The following is a 20,135-nucleotide window of genomic DNA, read 5'->3' on the forward strand; positions in this document are numbered from 1 at the left end:
ATACAGTAGCTGTGTCCAAAAGTGATTTATTGTGCATTTACGTTTTGTGACAATTGTAATGAATGTGAACAACATAATAAACAGGTGATGAGTGGAGTCATGGTAGATTGATTGATCAGAGTAGCTGCTACAACATTTGGTCACACAGTTCCTGTGTCCTTGTGCCATGGGAAAATGGAGTTCTGTTTCAGAACAGGCAACAGGGTAGATCAGTGGCACACAAACGTGACAAAGCAGGAGAGGTTCACTTCCCTGCAGTGTGTTTGGTCTTGGCATCTGCTTCAGCTGGACGTCTGGATGGATGTCCATGCTTGCGGGTGGTTCTTCAGTTACAGAGGGAGTGGTGTCTGAGGCTTGGGGTTCCCCAGGCAGGGCCTCCATTCCACTAGCTGCCGCTGATGTAGAGGGACAGATGTCACGTTGCTAGTGTAAGGGGCCTGATGGTGGGTTGCTAAACCATGCAGGGTGCTGGTCATGTCTTTCAGCGCCCCTGTTAAGGAGGCCATGGTGGCATTGTGTGCCTGCCACTGCTGCATGACCTCCCGGCGGTATTCCCTCTTCAGCCTTTGATTTTCCCCCAACGTGGTGATGATCTAGCCCACCCTGTCCTGGGAAGTTTGGTATGCTCCCAGGACTTGGGAGATGGTTTCCTAGTCAATGAAATCCCTTGGGTGCCCCATCCTCTGATCCCCAGCATCCCTTCCACTCCCCCGGCCCCAGGTGCCTGTGCCCCTGGCACAGTGTGTCCACTTCCAGTGTTGGCAGGACCATCATTGTTAGCTGTGTGAATGTCTGACTTAGGTCCCTGTACTGTGAGGACACAGGTTTGGGGCGCCTGCTTGGCTGTGATGTAGGAGCAACATGGTTGGGGGGATTGATATGGGCAGGGTGAGACTGGAAGTCATCGACAGACCAAGTGTCCCGGATGGGCCTGGTAGGTCGTCACTGTCCAGACATCCAGGCATGTTGTCCTCATTGGGGACTTCATCTTGAGGAGGGCTGGCAGTGTCTGGTATTCTCTTAATAGTGGCAATGACAGGGTTACCTGTGGATGGAGTGAGACACATATTACAGTTAAGATAGTGTGTTTGATTCCCTCTTTGTGAGATACAGACAGTGGCTTACCATGATTCCCTCCAATGACAATGACAGATGCTGCACAGCAGAGCTTGGTAATACATACAAGTCTGTGACAGGTGTACCATACTCCACGTTGGGTGTCGTCATCAATTATTTGTACGTATGGCACTGCTGATGGGTTCTGTTAATATCTGATACTTGACTTGACTATTCGACTCTGCTACCTAGTGAGTAGTCAGGCTTGGTGGTTGTCACACAATATGGCTGCACATTGAACAATGATGTCGCATTGGGAACACAGTATGTGGGTATGCAAGGGTGATATTCCTGTCTTTGGATGTTGTGCAGGTGTATGATGTCTGGCATCTTACTTTCCAACCCACGGTCAGCCCATTACAGGCTTGGGGATATGGAGCAGGGTCCATTTGGAACTGTCACTGAGCTGTAGCTGTGTTTTGCCTTACTTGCCATTGTGGTGTGCATAGCATTGCTATCATTGCCATGTACTGGTCCTAAGTTGTACATTCTAGTTGGTGTAGGTAGTACAATAGGTATACATGCATGGCATGATGTGCACATTGCAGGTTTTTGCATTAATGGGTTGGTGCATTGTGGGAGTCAGGATTAGCTTGTCCCCTTGCCAAGGGCTGTGTGGGCAGTAGGGCTGTGTGAGGTGGTGGGATGCAGGAGAGGGGCATTGAGTGATTGGCAAGCAGGCTTAGTAGGACATTCAGTGATTTAGGGGGTATTTGAGTGGCGAGGAAGCATGCAGGACACAACACTTGAGTGACATTGATGTTGTGGGTACTTACCAGACTTCAGTCCACCAGGTATTCCAGTCAGGCCCTCAGGATGTACTATATCCAAGAGCTTCTCCTCCCAAGATATGAACTGTGGAGAAGGTGGTGGGGGCCCACCGCCAGTGTTCTGCATGGCTATCTGGTGTCTCGATGCCATGGAACGCACCTTCACCCATAAGTCGTTCCACCTCTTCCTGATGTCGTCCCTTGTGCGTGGATGGCTACCCACTGAGTTGACTATTCTTTCCCGTAACTCAATTTTCCTGGCGATTGATGTTTGCTGGACCTGTGCTCCAAACAGTTGTGGCTCTACCCTGACAATTTCATCCACCATGACCCTCAACTCATTGTCGGTGAATCATGGGTGCTTTTGTGGGGATATGGTTGTGATTGTGTTGATGGTGTGGCAGGGGTGTTATGTATGGAAGGGTGCAGTGTTGGGTGGTTGATGGGGTATGGGTGGTGCGTTGTGAGGGATGGATGGTTGTTGTGGAATGTGTGTGCTCGTTATTCGTGTATTGTGTTTGTTTAGCTGGTGTGTGATGCATGTGATGTGTGTGTGGCTATAGTGTTAGGGTGCTCTCTCTGTGTATGTGTCTGCTCTCTGTTTCTCAGTATTGCGGTTTTGTTGCAAAGGCTTGTGGGTTGTGTGGGAGTGTGTTATATAAGGGTATGTGTCGGGTGTGTGAATGTGTTTCAGGCGTGGGGTATCCAAACTGTCCAATGTGGTGTTGTGTTCTGTCAGTGGTGGTTACTGACCACTGCGGCTCGCACTGCCAATGTTTTTCCACCATGGAAGAACCGCTGTGGTGATTTGTGGGTCATAATCTGGTGGACAGATTTGTGTCGGGTTGGCGGTGCTGGTAGTGGAACCGCCTCTTTCCTGCCCTCCAGTGTCCTAGCGGTTTTGGATTTTTGGCTGTTTTATGTCAGTCTTCATGGTGTGGGTTGTAATACGGGGGTCAGATGGCAGCCAATATGGCAGTCTTTTGGATGGCCACCACAGCTGCTGTCTTGCCAAAAGACTACCAAACTTGTGATCAGGCCCTAAGTTCCTACTTTAGAGAATCCAACTCCAATGGTCTCCCAATCATTTGTCTCTTTTATGTCATTTAGTTTTTTTTTTTTTCACTTGTCAAATTATATAAGTATCTCTTTATCTCCCTGCCCTTATTGGGTATGTAAATGCAGCAGTGCTGGGATTTCAAAACTTAGCAGATTCCGCCCCCTTTTACTAAAAGGCTGTCTAACGCAAGGCGATTCTGAAGAATCAGAGACCTTGTTGCAACCATTTCTGTATCCATTAGGAGCATTGCACCTGACAAATCAATTGACACCTTATCTACAATTATTGATAACTTCCTTATCTTTCTGTATTTCAAAACCACACCCCCTAAGCTCCAAACATATCTCCTGTAATCTCTGAACCACTTGCTCCTCTTCTAAATCTCATTTTAGGTTTCTCAATCCTTCTGGATTGTTAATGTTGTCCACTTGGTACATTTTTGGAAAAACTACTCCCAAACTGCATGTACCATACCAGCCGTTTGGCAATTTGTAATAAGTGTTCCTACCACAGATGTAATAAAATCCAGGTACAGCGGGGTCATGTCCATTCAACAAAAAATCCCATACACTGTTGAACAGGAAACGTCTGCATTCACTAATTCCTACAAACTTGTCAGTTTTTGTTTGCAGCCTATATAAACAAAGCTTTCACACATGTTGCCAATCTAAAGCAAAGTGTCCCTGTGCATCAGGTGTGTTGTGTACTGTTTTCATCTCGTTAACTATACCCTTATCTCTCCTTTCCTTCATTTCTTTTCTTCTATCATCTGTTTAACTAATGAGCTCCTTCTCTACCTGCGAAAGACATGTTAAGTTATTTTGGTGTGCATATGGTGTGCCAAAAGTCAATGTAGCCTCTTAGAGTCCTCTTACTATAGCTATGGTTCTAGCTTTTGAAGTGCTGCTCAAATGCTGATTAATGGGAACAAAAGAGAAAACTAAGTCATAATTAGGATAGAACTACTGAATGTATTCTTGATTATACAAACATGTTTATAATAGACTGCAACCAATCCCATAAGTTAGTGGTAAACTATGATACGTGATTCCTTCTTGTACTGATGAAGAAATTTGTGTACACACATAACAATTACGCACATTTATTGTGTCCACCTACTCATAGCAAGCTATAATATACATTGGAAGATAACAAAAAAAAGGAAAAATATAACAGCAAAAATTCAAAACAAGCATCTTTTAAAGTCTTTGCACTATCTGCAGCAGTTCTCAATCTTCAAGAAAGTTCTTCAAGATCCAACTAAAAGCTCTCAAAAAGTTAAAATGTTTGTTTTCAATAGAACACAGTTTGATGATCACTTGTTGTCACTCCCAGTGTAATGTCTTTGTTGATCAATTGGCAAGGTTATTTCAAAGTTCAGTTCAAATGCAATTTCAAGTTTCAGAATGATCAACTGAATTCTCATGGTCAAAATAAAAGGCCATAAAATTGCTATCCCACTCATTTGTGACAAGATAGATCCATTCAGGTGAAGAGTACCTGCCACCTGGCACTCTTCCTTTTCGTTCTCCTTACAGCACTGTCTTCATCTTCACTCTGAGTTGACTCTTTCAGCTGCTTCTGTAATTGATGCAAGTTTATCAACAACCACTTCATGTGCAGCTGCAGGCCATTTAACTCCTTTCACAGTTCTCTTTTCAGGTGCATCTGCTTTAGCAATGTTTGGGGTATTGGCAGGAATCAGTTGACTTTGACTCTGCTGTCCTGCACTTTGGTCTCTATCTTTATCTGTGCCGTTATCTGCACCTTTATCTTCATGCATACTGCTTGTACCTTCAACACTTTGCATGGTTTCTGCTTCAGCCACTGGTTCCATCCTCACATCTTGATCAAGCCGAACCCCTTCTTTATCAGCATTTGCTCTTGCAGGATCAGACTCTGGGGGTGATTCTAACCCTGGCGGTCGGTGATAAAGCGGCGGCCAACCCGCCAACAGGCCGGCGGTCCAAAAAATGGAATTCTGACCCTGGCGGGAACCGCCAACAGAGACCGCCACATTAACACTCCGACCGCCACGGCGGTACAAACAAACAGCGCGGTGGTCACCGCCAACAGACAGGCGGCAGACAATGTACCGCCCACACTATCACAACTCACCAATCCGCCACCTTTTCCGGGGCGGGAGCATCGCAGATAAAAACACGGCGGAAACAGACTACGAACGGGAAAACGCTCACCTCTATGCACTCCACGAGGACAGAGGACAGCATGGAACCCGAATTAAACATCCTACCTGCTCTCGTCTACCTGCTCATCTACCACGAGTACGAACTCCGGCGCAGACGACAACGGTGAGTACTGCACCTACGACACAGGGGAGGGGGGAGGACGAAAGCTTACGGCACACACATATGCGACCCCCACCCCCCCAAACTATGTACACACCAATGCAGAGCAACAAGTCACAGTGACACCACCCAAACCCCCTCGAAAAATGCAAAGACATAAATAAATTGTGAATCAAAATTTATGTAAAAAATAGCCTCTGATAACTCATGGTCAAATAGCAATAAAAAATAAAATAAATATTTTCTCCAATCGAGAAACCGAGGCAATTAGTCCTGCGCATTCTAAGTGTCCGTGGGCCAAAGTGTATAAACACAAGGGCAAAGCCCACACAGGAGACCTGAGTCCTTTGGAGAGAACACTGCAGGGGCATCTGATGACAAAACTACAGGCACCTCAGGGGGAAGGGAAGGGGGGGGCACCACAGCCACATGAGTCCACGACGCCAGATCCACGAAGGGGACACCATGCCCACTGTTCAATCCTGGGGAGTGCAAAGCCACAGTCTCTCAATGTCTCTACAGTGGGTGGCTTGCCCACTGTCATATCCTGGGGAGTGCAAAGCCACAGTCTCTCAATGTCTCTACAGTGGGTGGCTTGCCCACTGTCATATCCTGGGGAGTGCAAAGCCACAGTCCATCAGGTGGATAACAGTCTCCACTGGTCAAGGAGGAGGCATGGTGGGCACAGTGAACCGTGAACAGTAGCTCGACACAGATCCGGCACTGTCATTGTGCCAGTGGTGCTTGACAGGAAGGGCCCAGCGGAGCGGTGCTTGAGACGGCGGGGCCCAGCGGAGCGGTGCTTGACAGGAAGGGCCCAGCGGAGCGGTGCTTGACAGGAAGGGCCCAGCGGAGCGGTGCTTGAGACGGCGGGGCCCAGCGGAGCGGTGCTTGAGACGGCAGGGCCCAGCGGAGCGGTGCTTGACAGAAGGGCCCAGCGTAGCGGTGCTTGACAGGAAGGGCCCAGCGGAGCGGTGCTTGACAGGAAGGGCCCAGCGTAGCGGTGCTTGAGACGCCGGGGCCCAGCGGAGCAGTGCTTGACAGGAAGGGCCCAGCGTAGTGGTGCTTGAGACGGCGGGGCCCAGCGGAGCGGTGCTTGAGACGGCGGGGCCCAGCAGAGCGGTGCTTGAGACGGCGGGGCCCAGCGGAGCGGTGCTTGACAGGAAGGGCCAAGCGGAGCGGTGCTTGACAGGAAGGGCCCAGCGGAGCGGTGCTTGAGACGGCGGGGCCCAGCGGAGCGGTGCTTGAGACGGCGGGGCCCAGCGGAGCGGTGCTTGACAGGAAGGGCCCAGCGTAGCGGTGCTTGACAGGAAGGGCCCAGCGGAGCGGTGCTTGAGACGGCGGGGCCCAGCGGAGCGGTGCTTGAGACGGCGGGGCCCAGCGGAGCGGTACTTGACAGGAAGGGCCCAGCGTAGCGGTGCTTGAGACGGCGGGGCCCAGCGTAGCGGTGCTTGACAGGAAGGGCCCAGCGTAGCGGTGCTTGAGATGGCGGGGCCCAGCGGAGTGGTGCTTGAGACGGCGGGGCCCAGCGGAGCGGTGCTGGACAGGAAGGGCCCAGCGTAGCGGTGCTTGAGACGGCGGGGCCCAGCGGAGCGGTGCTTGACACGGCGGGGCCCAGCGGAGCGGTGCTTGAGACGGCGGGGCCCAGCGTAGCGGTGCTTGACAGGAAGGGCCCAGCGTAGCGGTGCTTGAGACGGCGGGGCCCAGCGGAGCGGTGCTTGAGACGGCGGGGCCCAGCGGAGCGGTGCTTGACAGGAAGGGCCCAACGTAGCGGTGCTTGAGACGGCGGGGCCCAGCGGAGCGGTGCTTGAGACGGCGGGGCCCAGCGTAGCGGTGCTTGAGACGGCGGGGCCCAGCGGAGCGGTGCTTGAGACAGCGGGGCCCAGCGGAGCGGTGCTTGACAGGAAGGGCCCAGGGTAGCGGTGCTTGAGACGGCGGGGCCCAGCGGAGCGGTGCTTGAGACGGCGGGGCCCAGCGGAGCGGTGCTTGACAGGAAGGGCCCAGCGTAGCGGTGCTTGAGACGGCGGGGCCCAGCGGAGCGGTGCTTGAGACGGCGGGGCCCAGCGGAGCGGTGCTTGACAGCAAGGGCCCAGCGTAGCGGTGCTTGAGACAGCGGGGCCCAGCGGAGCGGTGCTTGAGATGGCGGGGCCCAGCGGAGCGGTGCTTGAGACGGCGGGGCCCAGCGGAGCGGTGCTTGACAGGAAGGGCCCAGCGTAGCGGTGCTTGAGACGGCGGGGCCCAGCGCAGCGGTGCTTGAGACGGCGGGGCCCAGCGGAGCGGTGCTTGAGACGGCGGGGCCCAGCGTAGCGGTGCTTGAGACGGCGGGGCCCAGCGGAGCGGTGCTTGACAGGAAGGGCCCAGCGTAGCGGTGCTTGAGACGGCAGGGCCCTGTTCAGCGGTGCCTATCTTCACGGCGGGGCCCTGTTCAGCGGTGCCTATCTTCACGGCGGGGCCCTGTCCAGCGGTGCCCATCTTCACGGCGGGGCCCTGTCCAGCGGTGCCCATCTTCACGGCGGGCCCTGTTCAGCGGTGCCTATCTTCACGGTGGGGCCCTGTCCAGCGGTGCCCATCTTCACGGCGGGGCCCTGTTCAGCGGTGCTCTTCTGCACGGCGGGGCCCTGTTCAGCGGTGCCTATCTTCACGGCGGGGCCCTGTCCAGCGGTGCCCATCTTCACGGCGGGGCCCTGTCCAGCGGTGCCCATCTTCACGGCGGGGCCCTGTTCAGCGGTGCCTATCTTCACGGCGGGGCCCTGTTAAGCGGTGCTCTTCTGCACGGCGGGGCCCTGTTCAGCGGTGCCTATCTTCACGGCGGGGCCCTGTTCAGCGGTGCCTATCTTCACGGTGGGGCCCTGTCCAGCGGTGCCCATCTTCACGGCGGGCCCTGTTCAGCGGTGCCTATCTTCACGGCGGGGCCCTGTTCAGCGGTGCTCTTCTGCACGGCGGGGCCCTGTTCAGCGGTGCTTGTCCAGTAATTCAAGGGAGCCAGACCTGGCCTGGACTCCCTGCTCAGTCGCCCTCCGACCGTGCAGTTGCAGGACCCTTCGGTGACGGGGTCCTGGGCCCTTTGGTGTCCTCCCTTACAGCCGGGATGGGGCTTGTGGGGCCCTCCTGCTCCACGCTCCTGCTGGCTGACTTCTCCGCCCTGCTGCCCTTTCGCTCCTTAGAAGAGGCTCTCTGGCCCTTGCCTCCCCGGGATGTTGTGGCAGGTGAAGTGGCCGAACTTTGGTCCTTGGGGGCAGCCGTGTCAGTCCTCTCACGGCGGCCCTTGACTTTCCGGGTCCTCTTGCCTGGGGGGGGGCTGGCTGTCCCCTTGCTTCTGAGAGAAGTGTCACTGCTGGCAAAGGGTGGACTCCAGAACCCATGCACCACAGTGACACTCGAAGCTGGGCTGGTGGTGGCTGAGGTGCTCTTGGGACTCTTAGCAGATGGAGGGGGTGGGTCAGGGGAGGGAAAGAGGTTACGATTGGAGAGGTAAACTTTTTTAGGACCAAGGTAAAGGGTGGGAGTAGTTGTGATGGGAGTGGAGGAAGAGGAGGTGGTTGTAGGAGAGTCAGGTGTGCTGTCTTTGGGTGCAGGTGATTGTGACGTAGGCTGTCGTGAAGTGGATGGCTGTTGGGTGGGTGGCTGCCTGCGTTTGTGTGTCTTGAAAGAGGGGGTGACAGACACAGTGGGAGAGGACACAGGGGACGTGTAAATGGCAGTGGGGGTGGTGACTGCACGTGTGCGGACTGTACTGGAGGGTGTGCTGGTGATGGAAGCACTGGCTGATGGCAGTGTGCATGCAGGTGTGAGTGTAGACGTCACAGGGAGGGAGGAGGGAGACGAGGAGGAGGGGGACACAGAGGTGGTAGTGACTGTTGGTATGTCTGCATCTGGTTGTTGCTTGGGTGAGTGTTTGTGGGATCTGTGGTGCTTGTGTCTGGATGAGCTGCCCTTGGGTGTTGAGGTGTGTGCAGGCTGGTCTGATGGTGTGGATGGGATAGGCTGAGGAACAGGAGACAGAGACAGGGTGGAGGCAGTGAGAAGAGGGAGGCTGGAAACAGGGACAATGGCTGCCGTCAGTGCTGAGGCCAGAGCATTGAACGATCGTTGATGGGCAGCCTGACCCGAATGAATGCCCTCCAGGTAGGCATTGCTCCAATGCACCTCCCTTTCTACCCCCTGGATGGCATTCAAAAGGGTAGTCTGCCCAACAATGATGGTCTGAAGGAGGTCAATGACCTCCTCACTGAGGGCAGCAGGGGTAACTGGGGCAGGGCCTGAGGTGCCTGGGGCGAAGGAGATGCCCGCCTTCTTGGGCGAGCGGGCACGGAGCGAAGGCTGAGGGGCTGCTGGGAGGGCGGAGCTGGTGCGCTGGGTGGCGGCTGTACCTGTAGAGGCGGGGGCCCGGATGTTGCCGCCACCGCTAGGGAGCTCCCTTCCGAGGACGTGTCGGTGTCGCTGGTGTCACCACCGGTCCCCGTTGTGGTGCTCCCCTCGCCCTCCGGATCACTGGTGCCCTCGGTGTCTGTACCACGGCCCACCGGGGCCTTGTGACTTGCAGCTCCCTCGTGCTCCGATGCCAAATCTCCTCCGCCTGATGATGCTAATGCACACATGCACAAGAAGATGAAGAAACAGGGTGGGGGGAGAAATAAAAACAGGTTGAGTGCATGCATTGTCAACACCGTTGGTGGAGAGGACAGACACAGGAGCCTCATGCACTAAGCCGCGCAATCGGGGTACACTACTCAGTACTTCTGACTAGGCCAACAGGTATAGGGACACCAAACGCGCACATGGGTGATGCAGGACCATGGATAGCTGTACTTGGCACCCTACAGAGGTGGGGGGCGGGGGCACAGGGCCATGGCTAAAGGAGAGGGCTACACTACAGAAAGCGCCCTGGCCTAATGACACCCACAACCCTCCTCCCCCACCCAGACGCCTCCACTGCGCATAAAGATAGCAGAATGTGCTGATACTCACCCCCTTGTGTCTGCTGTGATGTCCTCAAGCGCCCATCCAAATCAGGGTAGGCCACCGCCAGGATCCGGGACATCAGGGGGGTCAGGGTACGACTGGCACCCCTCCTAGGTTGGGAGGCCATCCCCAGCAGTGACTCGGCGGTCTTCCTGGTTCCGCGGCGGATGTCCTCCCACCTCTTGCGGCAGTGGGTGCCCCGTCTGATGTGGACCCCCAGGGCCCGGACTTCCTTGGCGATGGCACGCCAAATGTCGACTTTCTGATGGGCGCTGACCTAGTTGACATGTACAGGGTGGGAAATGAAATTCCGTCATTTTTCTGCATGTTAGATGTGAATGCCCCCCCCTCCCCAACTTTGCCCTGTGGCACATGCTCTCATCTGTCGTGCGTTGCACTCCTCATTCGCTCCCCACCCCACCAACTTACATCCACCCCACTCCACACAGGCATAGCCCATTCAATGTGCACCCAGTGTACTTACCTGTTGGTCTGGAGGACCGTAGAGTAACGCATACTGGGGAGGACCCCATCCACAAGTTTCTCCAACTCTTCAGACGTGAAGGCAGGGGCCCTTTCCCCAGTCGCAGCAGCCATTGTCACTTCCAGACCGAGGTCACAGCAGCACTTGCAGTATAGGTCCTCTCCTGTGGAAGATCAGGTCTCGAGTGATTAATCAGATAGAAAATGGCGGTCACGCCCGCGGTGGTGCGTACCGCGGCGGTGCGTACCGCGACCGCCGGCGCACCTCGTCATTGGCTCCTGAAACCCATAGGCTTCAATGTTAACCAATGCGGCTTTGTACAGCGGTCTTCGACCGCCTACCGCCACGGTGTGCCACGCCAGCGCATTGACCTCACCTCCCATTGTCCCACTTCACAGGTCAGGCAGCCGCCATTTCAAGGGCCCACATGGCTTAATTTCAACTGCGTCACACAGGCCTAGGCCTTGCATTGCCACACATACACGCCTTTCAATACATAGATAACCGTGTGCTATGCAAGCTGTGGTGAACGTACCTGTGATTTGCTTGACTCTGTACTCCATGTTGTCCTTCCTAGGCACCGTCCGCTGGGACTTGCGAGGAGAAGGATGAATCCTCGCGTGTACCGACCGCTGGTGGACCTGTCGACAATGGAAGAACGCCATATTATACTACGATACCGACTTGACCGAGCCACTATACATGAACTGTGTGCCCAGCTGGAACCAGCCCTGATGTCCCCCATCCGCCAACCCACAGGGATTCCCCCTTTGGTGCAGGTTCTGTCAGTACTCCATTTCCTTGCAAGTGGTTCATTCCAAACAACAGTGGCCATGTCATCTGGGATGTCTCAGCCTATGTTTTCTAAGGTTTTGTCAAGAGTGTTGTCTGCCCTGACGAAATACATGCGGAGCTACATTGTATTCCCTGAGGAGGTTGATTTGGCCACTGTGAAGGGTGATTTCTATGCCCTTGGACATATCCCCAACATCATTGGTGCCATTGATGGGACCCATGTGGCCTTAGTCCCCCCAAAAGACGATGAGCAGGTGTACAGAAACAGGAAAAATTACCATTCTATGAATGTGCAGGTGGTCTGTTTGGCTGACCAGTACATCTCCCATGTAAATGCCAAGTTCCCTGGGTCAGTGCATGACGCGTATGTTATGCGTAATAGCAGCGTCCCATATGTGATGGAACAGCTACAGAGACACCGTGTGTGGCTAATTGGTGACTCTGGTTACCCCAACCTGCCTTGGCTATTGACCCCAGTGAGGAATCCCCGGACCAGGGCAGAGGAACGGTACAATGAGGCCCATGGGCGAACTAGGAGGATCATAGAAAGGACCTTCGGCCTCCTAAAGGCCAGGTTTAGGTGCCTGCATATGACAGGTGGATCCCTGATGTACTCACCAAAGAAGGTGTGCCAGATCATCGTGGCCTGCTGTATGCTTCACAATCTTGCATTGCGACGTCAGGTGCCCTTCCTGCAGGATGATGGTCCAGATGGTGGTGTTGTAGCAGCTGTGGAGCCTGTGGAGAGTGAAGAGGAGGAAGACGACGGGGACGACACAGACAACAGGGACACAGTTATCCAACAGTATTTTCAGTAGCACACAGGTAGGAATCACCCACGCCATTTAACATTTCCTGACAGCCTCCTGCATCTTTACTTTTTGTATTTCCCCCCAGTTCTTTTAAACTGATGTTTGATTTTCCCTTCCCTTTTCAGTGCTGTATGACCCACTGCATGACTTCTGCTTGGTTAGCCCATGGACTAATGCTTGTTGACATCGGTATGTTTTCATCACAAAGTTGACTGAACATGATTGAACAGTAATGTGTTATACATTTGTAAATAATACAGGCTGACTCCTGAATGATTTCAGTGCAATGAGTGATTTATTTTTAGTGCTAGATATTGGTACATGATATGAAAACGGTGATGGGTGGGGGTGGAGTAATGTCCATGGCAGAGTCCAGTTCTCGGTTGCACAGGTGCATTGTCCATATGCCTGTGGAAGGATGGAGCAGGGGCAGTTCAAGGTTGGACAGGATGACGATGTGGGACAGTGGAATGACATCCGGGGGGATCTTATGCTGGCGGGGTGTTGGCATCCTACTCTGTCTTCCTGTGAGATCTCAGGTTCCTCTTGCGGGGTGGTTGTTCTTCAGCAGGAGGTGGGGTTCTGGTGGCCTGTCGTTGTGGTGGGGCCTCCTGTCCACTAGCGCCGGCGGAGGTGGTAGGCTGTTCCTGGTCCTGGCTAGTGACAGGGGCCCTTTGTGGTGCCACATGGTCCCGCAATGTGTTTTCTATCCGGTTGAGGGCCTGGACTATGGTCCCCATAGCGGTAGCGATGTTCCGGAGTTCATTGCTGAACCCCATGTAGCGTTCCTCCTGCTGGGCCTGGATCTCGGTGAACCTGGCCAGTACCGTCGCCATCGTCTCTTGGGAGTGGTGGTATGCTCCCATGATGGTGGTGAGGGCCTCTTGGAGAGTGGGTTCCCTGGGCCTGTCCTCCCCCCCCAGTCGCACAGCAGCCCTCCCAGTTGCCCTGTTTCCCCGGGCCTCTGTCCCCTGGACGGTGTGCCCACTACCACTGCCCCCAGGTCCCTGTTGTTGTTGGGGTGTTGGGTCAGCCTGGGTGCCCTGTAGTGGCGGACACACCGCTGATTGACCTGTCCTGGAGACAGAGGCATGGGCCCGCTGGGTGGGAGCTGTGCTGGTGTTCCCAGAGGGGGTTGGGTCTGCTGTGGCCTGGGTCTGTGTGTGGGGAACCCACTGTCCAGAGGTCCCCGATGGTCCGGGCTGGTCATCAGGTTCAAGGTCGACAGAGCTGCTGTCCTCACTGGGTGCCTGTTCTGGGGGTGGGATGGACAAATCTGGACCCTCCGTGGCGGTGTGTTGGCGTTCGGGCCCTGCAGGGGTAAAATAGTGTGGTTATTGTTTTTGTGTGTGCCATGGCGTGCATTTTGAGTGCCCTTGTCCCCCAGTGCTGGCATTCCCTTGTGGGAGGTGTTGTGAGGGTGGTTGGGGGGGGGTGTATGGGTATGTGCAATGGTCATGCTTTGGTGATGGGTGTCTATGGTTTGTGTTGGCATTCAGGGGTTGGTGTTGTTTAGGGTGGTTGTGCTGGTGAGACATTGGCAGGGAGGATGTGTGCTGGGGGTTTGAGATTGGGGTGAGGGTGGGGGTGTGGGTTGGCATGCTGGTGGTTGGGGGGGCTGAAGTAGTTGAGATTCGACTTACCAGAGTCCATTCCTCCGTGTACTCCAGCGAGGCCATCAGGATGCAGGATGTTTACTACCTCTTGCTCCCATGCTGTGAATTGGGGTGGAGTGGGTGGGGGTCCGCCGCCAGTCTTCTGCACAGCGATGTTGTGTCGCGACACCATCGAGCGCACCTTCCCCCGTAGGTCGTTCCATCGCTTTCGGATGTCTTCCCGATTTCTGGGATGCTGTCCCACAGCGTTGACCCTGTCTACGATCCTTTGCCATAGCTCAGCCTTCCTTGCTATAGTGGTGTGCTGCACCTGTGTGCCGAAGAGCTGGGGCTCTACCCTTATAATTTCCTCCACCATAACCCTGAGTTCTTGGTCCGAGAACCTGGGGTGTCTTTGGGGTGCCATGGGGTGTTGTGGATGAGGTGTGGGGTGGTGTATGCGGTGATGTGCGTGGTGATGTGTGGTGATGTGTGCGCAGATGTAGTGTGGGTGATGATGTTGTGCTCCTGTGTGTGTTGTGCTTTGCGTTCCCTGTGCTCTCTCTCAGTGTATTGCGCCTTCTCTCAGATATTTGTGGTTGTAGGGGTTTGTGGGTGAAGTGGGTGTGTGTTTTATAGTTAATTGGGTGTGTGGGAGTGGAGTTTGTATGTGTATCAGGTGTGTGTATTTCAAATTGTCCAATGTGGCTGTGTTTTGGAGCTGTGTGTGTATTTTGACCGCGGCGGTGTGTACCGCCAATGGAATACCGCGGTTGAAAGACCGCCGCGTGGATTCGTGGGTCAGAATGGCATGGGCGTGTTTGTGTTGGTGTGGCGGTGGAGGTTTGGTCATCTCCAGTTTATCGCTGCCCGCTGATGAGGCGGCCTTCCGTGGATGTCGGGTTTTTGGCGGTTTCACAGTTGGTGGTCAGAATGACCGTGGCGGTTTGCCGCGGGGTAGAATGGCGGACTTCTGACCGGCGGTAAGGGCCTTTTACCGCCGAGGTCAGAATGACCCCCTCTGTGTTTTCAAGAGGACAAAGAACTTTGCATGTGTGGCTTGCATGGATCCAGTTCTGAAGACCAGCAAACTTCACAGCTGTTGTCATCACTAAGATGACTTGAAATGGTCCTTTTCACCTTGGCTCCAAGCAAGTCTTCCTCACATGCTTCTTTACTATGACCCAAACACCAGCCTTCAAGCTGTGACACTGTTCCTGGGCCGTTTGAACTGTTGCTGCTTCAGCCTGATGAGATAAAGAGCGAACCATATCAGCTAGATCTTTGCAGTAATCCAGCACTAAGTCATCTGTTATATTCACAAGTGCATGGGCAGGTACTGTTGGTAGTCTCATTGCATGACCCATCATAATCTCGTGGGGACACAGTCCTGTCTTCTTGTCAGGGGTGCTACTCATGCTTATAGGGACAAGTGGTAATGACAAGTGGTAATGCATCAGACCATTTCAACGCTGTAGAAGCACAAACCTTTGCCAAATGAGCTTTCAGTGTTCCATTCATCTGTTCCACCAATCTATATGCCTCTGGTCTGTAACTGCAGTGCAGTTTTTGCTCAATGTTCAGTGCAGCACACAACAACTTTGTGATCTCATTATTAAAATGATTTTCACAATCTGATCAATCTGATTCCAAAGAAGTCAGGAATCCATGCCTAAGTATTATTTCCCTAAGCAGGAGCTTAGGTACAGTGAGACTATCATTCCTATTTGATGGATAAGCCTCAACCCAATGGGAGAACACACAAACGACCAGTACATACTTCAATCTATTACAGGTAGGCATTTCAACAAAATCAAGTTGCATTCTGTTAAATGGACCTCCCGATCTGCCTATGTTGCTCAGATTAACCACTGCGTTTCCCTACATTACTTTTTTTGGCATGTTACACATCTGTGACAAACCGCTTCTGCAACCAATCTAGGGTTGTACCATGTCTGTTTGAATGTGCAAATCATTGCGTCACTACAGAGATTAACCTGACCATGTTAATACCTAGCCATTGAATTCAACAAACAATCTGGAAACAAGACCTTCCCTTCATTTGAAATCCAGACACCATCTCTCTCTCTTTGAACACAACCTGCTTTTATCCAACCTCTGTGTTCTTCCTCTGTTGCTTCTCCCTGCAATCCTTTGATTTCATCCCAGGTATCAACCACTGACATTAAGAAATTTTGATTTGTCTCACTGGTGTCAGTTTCATTACTCCACTCTTCATAGAAGGTGATGCAATGGAGTGCACAATATGTGGCAATTTAGTCGCAGCATAGGCTTTGCCCAATGTTACGGTCATTAGACTTCTGGTGGGCTACACATTTTAGTATGGCAATCTTCTCAGGTGACTGTAATGCATTCAACAAGCTATGAATTATTTCCCCATTTTGAATGGGTGACCTAGATGAGGTCATGAAACCTTCCTGGTGCCATAACTGCCCGAAGTTGTGAACAACACCAAATCCCTATTGACTGCCTGTGAGTTCTGTCACTTTTAGCTGCTTTGATACGTAGCATGCTCTCGTAAGACCAACCGATTCGGCTACCTAGGCAGAAACAATTTTTTGAAGCCATGAGGCTTAGACCACTCCTGAGAGAGTGCAAACTACATAACCACCTCTCAGAGTGCCTTCACTGTATTTTAAACAGGATCCATCAACAAAAATAACTTGGTCCGTCTCCTCTGAAGGAGTATCCTGAATATCTGGTCTGGGTTTGGAGTACAGTTCAGTGAGATAGAGGCAGTCCTGTTCCATTTCATTGACATCTTTTGAATCATCAACATTTACAGGCATCAATGTAGCTGGGTTCAGAGTGGCGCATCTCTTGAACACAATATTTGGGGATCCAAGAATCAATAATTCATAAGGAGTTAGACGATCGTTGGTCAAATATTGGGTCTTGGACCAAGTGAAAAGTATCCAACTGAATGTGGGACATAACCAATTAAAGGATGTCCCATCACAATGCCTTCACATTGGCTGATGCTCACACCAGCACTGGCCAAGGCTTTTAATCAGTCGGACAAAGCAGCAGCAACAGGATCCACTGTGGCAGAGAAATATGCCACTGACCTGTTTGTTCCTCCATGTGACTGCATCAAAACAGAAAGACCACAACCATGACGTTCATGACAAAACAGTGCAAAACCTTTGGTGTAATCAGGCATTCCCAAAGCTGGAGCTCTGCACAAACTTTCTCTCAACTCAGTGAAGGCGCTCATGCATTCCTCATCTAAGGGGACTGAATCTGTGATTTCTTTATGTGTCAATTTCTGCAATGGTTTGAAATTACTGAAAAAAATGGGATCCATTGGTGACCATAGCTCACCATGCCCAAAAACATTCTTACATCTCTCAGTGTAACTGGTGGATTCATTTGCATAAATGCTGCAACTCTTTCTCTGGACACTTTCCTCGCACCTTTCTCAGTTTGGTGACCAAAATACTTTACTTGTTTCTGGCAATTCTGTAACTTAGCAGGGGAAACCTTGTGTCTGTTTTCACCCAAATTATTAAATAACGCTATTTTATCTTGTCTACAAGCTTCTTGTGTATTGGACGCAACCATCAGGTCATCAATGCACTGCACTAAAGCAGACTGAAAGGACATGTTCAAAGAGTCTCAGTTCTTCTTCAGGATCTGATTAAAAATGGACTTGAATTTCAAAAACTCCTGTGAGTACGACACCATGAATACACATGATTGCCGTATGGGAATGAGAAGAGAAACTGACTATCCTCATACAATGACACTGTGAAAAATGCTTGTGACAAATCAATCACTGCTTCACATGGAATCTGAAATAAAATCACTGCTGGATTCAGCACTACAGGACAGCAGGATACCACAATTTCAGTCACCTTTCTCAAATCCTGACCTATGCGATATTTCCCACTTGGCTTACGCAAACTCATAATTGGTGAGTTACATAGGCTACCCATCACTTCTTTCTGAATTCCCTGCTCAACAAAGTATGCAATTACAGGGGTAATACCTTCAATCACTTCTGGTGTCATGTTATACTATAGCGTTCTGGGGAAAACTGCATTCAGCTTAACAGTCATTTTGACTGGTTCAACACTTTGAATGAGTCCAATATCTTTTCCAGAGAGATCCCAAACTCTCAATGTTATTGTCTCTTGTAATTCATCAAGCAAGTCTTTAACTGTCATGGTAGGAAATATTGTAATGAGAGGATAACATTCTCTGAATGCTTTCAGCAGTCTCTCTTAATAATCAACAGACTCTTTTGTCTCCTGAGATGTCCAGTCAATTTTTTGCACATCAATATCTTTAGGGGAAACTCTAGGTTTCAAAAACTCAATCACCTTGTAATAGTTTCTCATCACCTATTCAGACGGCACACCTGTTGCTGCATCTCTTGGCGGCTCATGCGCTGGCCAATCAGTGCCCTGTTTACACTCAACCCACAATTGTGCTGGAACCACAATTTCAAACAAAGTGTTCTGATCTTCCCTCAAACACTTGGCAAGCTTTACAAACTTTTCTGTTTGCTGGTACCATTCCACTAGTTTCTCCCCCAACTTTGGGTAATCATTTGTAAATGACAATATATCACTTCTGCTCCAAGAAACATGAACAAAATTCCCTCCAGGAATCTCACTCATTGGCATCATTTTTACAGTCCCCTCAGCCTGCTGAACATCATTTGAAGATGCAGTCGACTTTTTCTTCTTATTTCTTTTCTTTGCTCATCTGTCTTCTCATTTATCTAATGCTCCCCAAGTTTGAAAACTTTGAATCAACTCCATAATGTGAATTTTGATTCCAGGTGTTTTCATGTTTGCAATGTCTCTCGCATCAAATTCTAATCTGTAACTCTTCTTCAATTGTTTGGATTTATTCATTGTGATTTCATATTTCTCAGCCAAATTAGTCAATTTCTCATAGATCTGACCTGCTCGAATTGTGTAATTATATGTTTTAAGTTATATATTAGGTGTGGGCTGTTGAGTTTGAAGGGGTATAGGGTGGGAAGCGAATTTAGTAATAATTAACAAATAATAATTATTATTTCACTTAATTGATTATTAATTATGTAAATTGTGTAATAACAGACTGTAGTGAGAATATTAAATATATCTCTTCCGAAGTCCAACCCTTTACCTACTGTTGTACAGACTGGTGTGGGAATATTAAATGGAATCCCTCCGAAGTCAAACCCCTACCCCACTGTTGCACCAACTGGAGTGGAAATAGTACATAGTATCATAATAGCTCCTGTAACTATAGGTCCAGTAGTCCCGTTGTATGCCCAGGGTAATAATGAGAGTGGTACCCAGATTTCAAATCCAGTATCAGCAATTAATTCACCTTTTGGAACTGCTAGAGTGCCTGGGGCCAGAAGTACGAAATTCCGAGTTTGCGACTCGCAAATTGCGAGTATGAGCAACTCGGAATTTGCGAGTCACAAACCTGGATGCAGGATGTTGTCCCTGACACCATCTGCGAATCGCAAGGGGGTCGCAAAGACCCACTTCATTAATATTAATGAGGTGGGTCGCAATTTGCAACCCCCTTGCGATTCACAGCACTCACAGGGATGGTGGCCTGCTGGAGACAGCAGACCACCATGTCTGTGACTGCTTTTAAATAAAGCAGCTTTTTGTTTTTGTATTGCAGCCCATTTTCCTTAAAGGAAAACGAGTTGCAATACAAACGAAAAAATGAAACATTTTTGTTTAATTTTTTCAGAGCAGGCAGTGGTCCATAGGAACACCCCTTCCTATTTGTAACTTGCATTCCCATTTTGCGATTCGGTAACCAGGTTACCGACTCGCAAAATGGGAATGAGCATCGCAATGTGCTTTTTGCATGTCGCAAACAGCGAAATTTGCTGTTTGCGCCATGCAAAAAGTTTTGTACATCTGGCCCCTGGTCCTTAGTAAGTAAACTTACAAGGGGAAGTGTATAGGCCGATGAACCTTTTGGATCGCATGGAATATCCTAATTATTTAGTGACTAATGGCATCCATAATCAGTGTAACCAATTAATAACATTAAAATCAATACAACTAAAACCATCAATTCATGAATAACCACAACTTGGTAAAAGCGTTTAACAAATTTTATTTCCATATTAGTCACAATACTACGTCTTCAAGGTAGATCAACTTTATTCAATCCACACAGAATTAGTTCATTAATCACCATCAATACCATAAACTAATCAAAACGTGAGGAAACATATGCT

The sequence above is a fragment of the Pleurodeles waltl genome, chromosome 9 (assembly GCF_031143425.1).
Source record: "Pleurodeles waltl isolate 20211129_DDA chromosome 9, aPleWal1.hap1.20221129, whole genome shotgun sequence".
In the NCBI taxonomy this organism is placed as follows: Eukaryota; Metazoa; Chordata; class Amphibia; order Caudata; family Salamandridae; genus Pleurodeles; species Pleurodeles waltl.